Source organism: Patiria miniata, unplaced genomic scaffold (assembly GCF_015706575.1).
Source record: "Patiria miniata isolate m_02_andy unplaced genomic scaffold, ASM1570657v1 HiC_scaffold_6, whole genome shotgun sequence".
NCBI lineage: Eukaryota > Metazoa > Echinodermata > Asteroidea > Valvatida > Asterinidae > Patiria > Patiria miniata.
In genome coordinates, this window is record NW_024037073.1 from 16,329,259 (window position 1) to 16,336,980 (window position 7,722).

Genomic DNA, 7,722 nt, shown 5'->3' on the forward strand with positions numbered 1-7,722 from the left:
CAAAACATAGTAAATCGTGACGTAATAAACAGGACTCCCGATGCAGCGTAGTATACACGAGCATTCCACAACCTCTTTAATGTAAATGTGTGTTGCACAATGTACATGCTCTTTTTGGGGTACATATCCATGCAGTTGTTCTGCTTGTGTTACAGACACTATCACAAATGCAAATATGACATGAACTTTGTGCTGTGCACTCGTAAACCCATTGAACTTTACCAAAGTACGGCTGATTATATCAGATAACGGCCGGATCTTTTTTGATAGACTTGTAATATGCAGGGGTGTGAAACCTCAGCTTTAAAGCTGATTTCAGCTTTTTTTGTTTAAGATTTCAGCTTTTTCCCTCACTTGCTGTGTACAAAAGTATAGGAGATTTACAAAGTTCAGCTTTTTTACACCTTTTCAGTTGTTTTCAGCTATTTTTATCAGTGGTCACTCACACCCCTGAATATGGGACGAGCATTTCGTTTGTTTGAAATGGCAAAATATTGTCTCACTTGAGAGAACTGGAGGCCAACTTTGTAGATCTGCTAATAAGCACATAATAATAGATCAGCAAGTTTATGTGCTGAGCAAAAAAGACAAAAGATATCAGCAGAACACTGATTACTCCCAGTATACATCATTTACTTTACATGGCAATTTGAACTGGTAGCCTGTGTTAATTGCTTAGCCAATCTTTTCTGTGCTTAACACAGTTTCTTGCCTAGGCGATGACCATCAAATTCATTTTACACAACCATCTTTTGCTAAAAATAATTTGTTAAAGTGGTCAAAACTTGCCTCAGATCACACACGGATCATCTAGAATTCAAACATTTTGTGGGGCCCACAAGTGAGCCCCGGACCCTACATCGTAAATGTTTGATTCTATTTGGGGGGGGGGGATTTTTTTAGGGCCCCCCCCCATTTATTTTGTTCTGGGTCTGCCCTTGCTGTAGCCAAATACCACCTGCGTAATTGACATAATTCACATACATGAATCCTGGACTGATGGCTCCTCACAAACTTTCTTTGCACATAAACCTGTTGAGTTTTCTTCAGCTTTGGTTTTCAAAAGAAGTGACATTTTGGTTGTCTTGGCAAGTTCTGTTCTCCATTATTTTTATAAGAGAGGTTTGATGTGCGTAAATTTGTCTGTCTAGAATAGTGAAGGAATGTTGACATGTAACCAGGAAGATATGTCAAACTCATTGCATGATTCTATCTGAAATGCAAACTGATGGCTCGTACAAAGTTGCTTTGCAGTTGCACAAAAAAGGTGCCGAGTTTTCCCCCTGCTTTGGTTTTCAATGAAATGATATTTCTTTGCTTTTGTTCTTCAGTTGTTTGTAAGAGAGGGTTTGATGTCCATTGTGTTTAGAATACAGGCACCGGCCGATTATATCTCTTTTTTACTGACTTCCCATATGTGCCATTAAAAATAGAAAAGGACTGTAGAAAATCTTGGAAAGATTTCAATTTCCTAATCTTTTTGGGACTTTCCAGTCGCCTGCCTGAGAATAATGAAGGACTGTTGAGTGAACCAGGAAGACAATGTCAAACTCTCTGCATGATAATTATACTAGTTGAAGTGTGTACTGCCGATTTGACAAACTGTATTGATAGTAAAAATGAAAGTGAAGGGACTCCTTAAGTTTTTTTCACGGCTGTTGTTTATACATCATATGTGACTTCCGGCTTGATATGCGTGTTAACGTTTTGAAACCTGCTCAAGATATAAAAACAAAAGCAAAGGAGATACATGTAGGGTATTACTGGATATCCAAGAAGTTGCGGTGGCGCGCCTTTCTTTGTGGGGGAAAGTGGTAGATGTGGCTAGTGGCGTATCATGGGGCACCCCCCCCCCCGGCGGATTTTTTTTTTTTTTGGGGGGGGTAACTTTTTCCATAAATGGTATAGAGAGGTCTGACACGAACGAAAAATAAAGAAACAAAGCAAAATGAGGCTTTTGATTGTTCCCTCCCCCCCCCCGCCCCGACATCAAAAGCCGGATACGCCGCTGGAGCTTGATGTGACCATGTAGAAAATAATTTAAACAAATCCGCGTCTATCTTGAAAATGAGCCTTGTGAAAAGCAGGCTCTCGTTTTTAAATTGCCATGACAATTCAGGTTAGTTTTTGGTATACACATTACCGATACAGTTTGAAGTGTGAAAACCATTTTAGTTTATTTGTTGAAAAAGAAAATAATGACAATGTAAAGTTCAGGAACTTCGGGTTCATCTCTGTTTATAGCCTCTTTTTTTTCTCTCGGACTGTAATGAATTGTTACTTTGTATTGAATAGAGGGCGCCCGATTGTTTACATTCATTGTTGGCCTTACGATTGCAGGCCAACAAAAAATTTAAAACTAGGCCCGGAATTGCGTATGCGGGGCGGCCAAATCACGATTTGCATGCCCTATTTTTATTAGAACATTTTGTGGGCCGTGAACTTGAGGGTTTGTAAAACAAAAAAAATCAAAGTAGAGTGGAAGGCGTGAACAGAACTAGCTTGTAAGTTTCTGTGAAATTCGGATGACATTCTCTCTAAATTCCAAAGAGTGAAATTAGGGACTAGACGTTTTAGAGTGAAACATTTTCGATTGAAATAGTCTGAAAAAAAACAGAACCACTTAAGTCGAAGCTCGACTGAAAACTCGATCTTTACGACTGAAGAAATTTTACTCGTCTAGTCCCCAGTTTCCGACTTTGGGAGTGAATCTTCACTCGAATGGAGTGAATTTTCACTCTTCGGAATTTAGAGAGTTTGGCCCTAAAGTGGCTCTATTTACAATGGAGCGCAGTCATAGTTGAGGCTATATAATATAGCCTCAACTATGACTGCGCTCCATTGTGGCGATGGGCTTCAGGACTTCTTTTAGAGGTTATCATCTTTGGATGGAATTTTCTCCCAAAATTCATTGGTCAACCCCCAAAAATTGATCATAAAATGAGAGATGATGAAATAAGCTTTAATTTGATGTGTCTCTCAAACACGTTGGAGAGGTGTGCGTATTTTTCCTGAATTTCGGAACTGGGCCTATTTATCACTAGTAGTTTATTTACTAATCTGCAAACTTTTGTTTACTAGGGATAAGTTGAAAGGGATTATGTAATGGCGCCCTCTTGTGAAAAACGCATAAAAGTGACGGCGGGAAGGCATTCGATCCTACGAAAGGGACAAAACATTTGATCATCAAAGTTGTTACTAAGGGAGCATGCAGGGCAAGTTGTTTCTTTTCTTCTTTTTGTTACTAAGGGGGCATACAGGGAAGATTGTTTCCCTTCTTTTTTTGTTTGTAAGGAAACGAAAGCGTCAGCATCTCCCAGCCTCTAGTCATCTATACTAGTACATTTGTAATATGTTTCCCGTGGGCGCGTAGAGGAGGCTGGGGAAGAGTGCATGATGTTTCACCCCGCATTGATATTTGTTGCAAAAGTCCCGTATAGTCTGCAATATCGTGTGCCTGTCCGCATGTTTTTGGTATGCCTCCACAAATAGCGCCACCTATTGTGCGATAGTGTTCAACAAATCGTCTTATTTATGAATTTAACGAGTTTTTTTTAACAGCGTCCAGGCATCCCCACTCTAGTCAGATGGTGTTAAGCAGTCTGTATATCTTCCATGCATGGATTCAAAACAGATAGAGCTATAGAAATCCGAGCCTGAATGCTTGGTCAACATCACTTTACTTGTTTTTGGTTTCTCTTGTTATCCTCCATTTTGCTATATGTGCGTCGATTGCAATAAACATCGAGTCAGTAAGACTATACAAACTATTAGTATTATTAATTTAAATACTTATGATCAGTGGCGTAAATCTGTGCCGGGGACTGGGGGGATGGGGGATGACTAAAATCACAAAATTTCCCGGCCGTGGGGGGGGGGGGGGGGGGGGGGGGGGCTTGCTTGACACCACATGACACTAGGGGGCGCTGTTCATGATACAGATGTGCATCTTAGGTATAATTACGCCCCTTAACCTTACATCAAAATGGCACATTTATAGCTTTTGTACTTATTTTCCCTTTTACAGTGATACTATTTTTTTTTGGGGGGGGGGGGAGGTTTTCTCAACACGAAAAAGTGGGGATATGATCCAATGGCCAATCCCCCTGGTCAAAAAGTAGGGGGGGGGATATATACCCCCTCCCCCCCCCCGGATTTACGCCCCTGCTTATGAACACAGCAGACGGTAGTTTAGATGTGTTGATCTAACTGTCCATCTAACTGTTGCTTTTCGGTTGCTGGTTTTTTTTCCCGCATGCAATGGGTTCCGTAGAGTCAACATTTCTACCTTAGCCATACACCCTGTTATGAACACATGCGGGACCTTACTTTAGGAGGCCATGGCCAAAGGATTCAAGGAATATTGGAGGAAAGCCTCAAATGCATGCAATTGGATATTGCGACTTGATGTTGCTTGACCACTTGGTATGGAAATCCTGCTATAGAGGAAGTTTAGAGTCATGAAGTTTACGGACCGATTATTGTTTTAAAAAAAAAAACTAAAAATGGAACTGAAAGCACAAAAAATGGTATTATAACCCCCGATTTTAACCAATGTTTACCAATTGACGAAAAAGAGCGTGGGACTTGACTAAAGGCTAGGTGGGGGGACTCCTTTTGTTCCCCTCCCCGACCTATTAAACTGGATACGTTACTGGATCTAGCGTGTTTTAAGGTACAGTGACCCAAAGCGCTCTAACCAGATACAAGACATATTGGCATTCGTACCATAAATAACATCCATCAACAATCGAGAACTAATGTTTCCATTTATAACTTAGGCAAAAATTGACATCAAAATTGACATCAGTTCAGGACCTGCAAATCAGTAGATTGTTTTCATCGAGCGAACCCGGGCTCTTCTCGGGACGAAAGTGGTTTGATGAAAAAAGGATTTGATGTCGCGATCGAGCCACATATTCTAGAGAGCTGACTGATTTATGCGTGAACCTCGGATCTTGCGGCCGTCTATCACACCCTACAAGCCGCCCAACAAACTTTGCGGAGTACGGCCAACCAGTGCGGCACACGAATAATTGCAACTGTGAAAATAAACTGTGCAAAGTATTGACTGTAACAGGGTGTGGAAATGTGCATAAATCAGAGCGATTTGGGCTTCGGGAGTGGACAGTAAAGTTGTTGGTTTTTTTAAAGAAAAACATCTGGTGCAGCAGGCATGACAGGGAAAGATGTAAGACACTTCTCGTCATCCTTTTACACTTTTCCAGAGAAACCTTTCTTAAGTTTTCCAGCATTCTAGTTTACGCTTTTCCCCAATTACGCTTTCAGCGAACTCATCATTGAAACAGTGCTTTAAAAAATGTTCCAGACGACTTAAGCTTTCGTCTCGAAACGAATAAACCCATTTACAAGTATGATGAGAACCTTCACTCTGTGTTAATTTTTTTTTCTAATGGAAATCGCCCCAATCAAGGCTATAAAAGCCACTCTTGGCAAAGGGCTATATAGAAAGAAGAAAACATTTGATGAAAAGAAAAATATTAATCAGGAAAGCTGGAGGTATAGGAATTGATATTCCTCTTAAAAGAGGCTAGATTATAGAATGGGGGAAACAGCCACTAGGCAAGGAGTTCCAAAGAGATATAAATATATACAGAACGTGGGAAAAGTTATTACAGTAGCTCCAGGGGCGGATCCAGGAATGTTTGCAGGGGAAGGGGTGTTCATCAGCAAACAAATTCTGAAATGTAGACAGGTTCTTTTCTCCGGACACTTGGCCTCCGAAAATCAATACATGTGTGTAGGGGGGAGGGGGGGGGAGGGGGGAGGGGGAGGGGGGCTCGTACAACTTTTTCGATGTGGGCGCGGTTCAAATCCGACGATTATTAACACTACATTACAGAATACCCCAAACCAGGCAGGCTCTATCCGTATTTTGTGCACAGGCGGACATTATTAACAGTATATATTTGGGGGGGGGGGGGGTGTCAGAGCAGAGGGAAGGGGGGGGGGGGTTTCGCATTAATTTTTAATGAATTTCTATAAAAAAAACCCATTTTGACAGAGCTGAGGGGTTTGACGCCCCCCCCCCCCCCCATCCTCGCCTGAGCTCTTTGTTCTATATCTCGGCGCCGCTAGAGTGTATGGATGAGAGGAAGCAGAGAGCCTGGTTGCACGCTCACACACCCTGACAGGAGCAACCAAGTCAAACAAACTGGTGGAACAACTTGCATGCCTGATTATAGTAGCTCTTTGTTCTATATCTTGGCACAGCTAGAGTGTATCGGTGAGAGGAAGCAGAGAGCCTGGTTGCACGCTCAAACACCCTGACAGGAGGAACCAAGTCAAACAAACTGGTGGAACAATTTCCATGGAAATATATGTAGAACAGACTAAGGGTGGTTACTGACCTGTACGGTGGGAAGGGGTTGTAATGATGAGCCGAACTCTTCACCGTGTTCACCAACCACATTTACGATTCGCTTCTGCACCCGATTTAATTAATAATAGAGATAAATGGCAGATAGAAGCGCCGGCCCGTAAGTGGGACAATATTCCAGCAGGGAACGTATTATTGTCTTATTACTTTGAATTCCGGATATATGACCTGCTTCTTTCGGGCAGGCCCGGATTAAGTGTTTCGTAGGGCCTTGGCACCAGTGTTCCAAAGAATGGAGAAGGAAGGGGAAAGGAAGAGGGAATAAGAACAAAGTGGAGAATGTAAATAATTAACACCGTTGCTCAAAACTCCGCGAAGCTAAAATCCGGTTCTGAAACCCATGTCAAAAGATTGTACATTATGTCATTTTCCCTTTTACAGTGATACTATTTTTTTTTTTTTTGGGGGGGGGGGAGGTTTTCTCAACACGAAAAAGTGGGGATATGATCCAATGGCCAATCCCCCTGGTCAAAAAGTAGGGGGGGGGATATATACCCCCTCCCCCCCCCCCGGATTTACGCCCCTGCTTATGAACACAGCAGACGGTAGTTTAGATGTGTTGATCTAACTGTCCATCTAACTGTTGCTTTTCGGTTGCTGGTTTTTTTTCCCGCATGCAATGGGTTCCGTAGAGTCAACATTTCTACCTTAGCCATACACCCTGTTATGAACACATGCGGGACCTTACTTTAGGAGGCCATGGCCAAAGGATTCAAGGAATATTGGAGGAAAGCCTCAAATGCATGCAATTGGATATTGCGACTTGATGTTGCTTGACCACTTGGTATGGAAATCCTGCTATAGAGGAAGTTTAGAGTCATGAAGTTTACGGACCGATTATTGTTTTTAAAAAAAAACTAAAAATGGAACTGAAAGCACAAAAAATGGTATTATAACCCCCGATTTTAACCAATGTTTACCAATTGACGAAAAAGAGCGTGGGACTTGACTAAAGGCTAGGTGGGGGGACTCCTTTTGTTCCCCTCCCCGACCTATTAAACTGGATACGTTACTGGATCTAGCGTGTTTTAAGGTACAGTGACCCAAAGCGCTCTAACCAGATACAAGACATATTGGCATTCGTACCATAAATAACATCCATCGACAATCGAGAACTAATGTTTCCATTTATAACTTAGGCAAAAATTGACATCAAAATTGACATCAGTTCAGGACCTGCAAATCAGTAGATTGTTTTCATCGAGCGAACCCGGGCTCTTCTCGGGACGAAAGTGGTTTGATGAAAAAAGGATTTGATGTCGCGATCGAGCCACATATTCTAGAGAGCTGACTGATTTATGCGTGAACCTCGGATCTTGCGG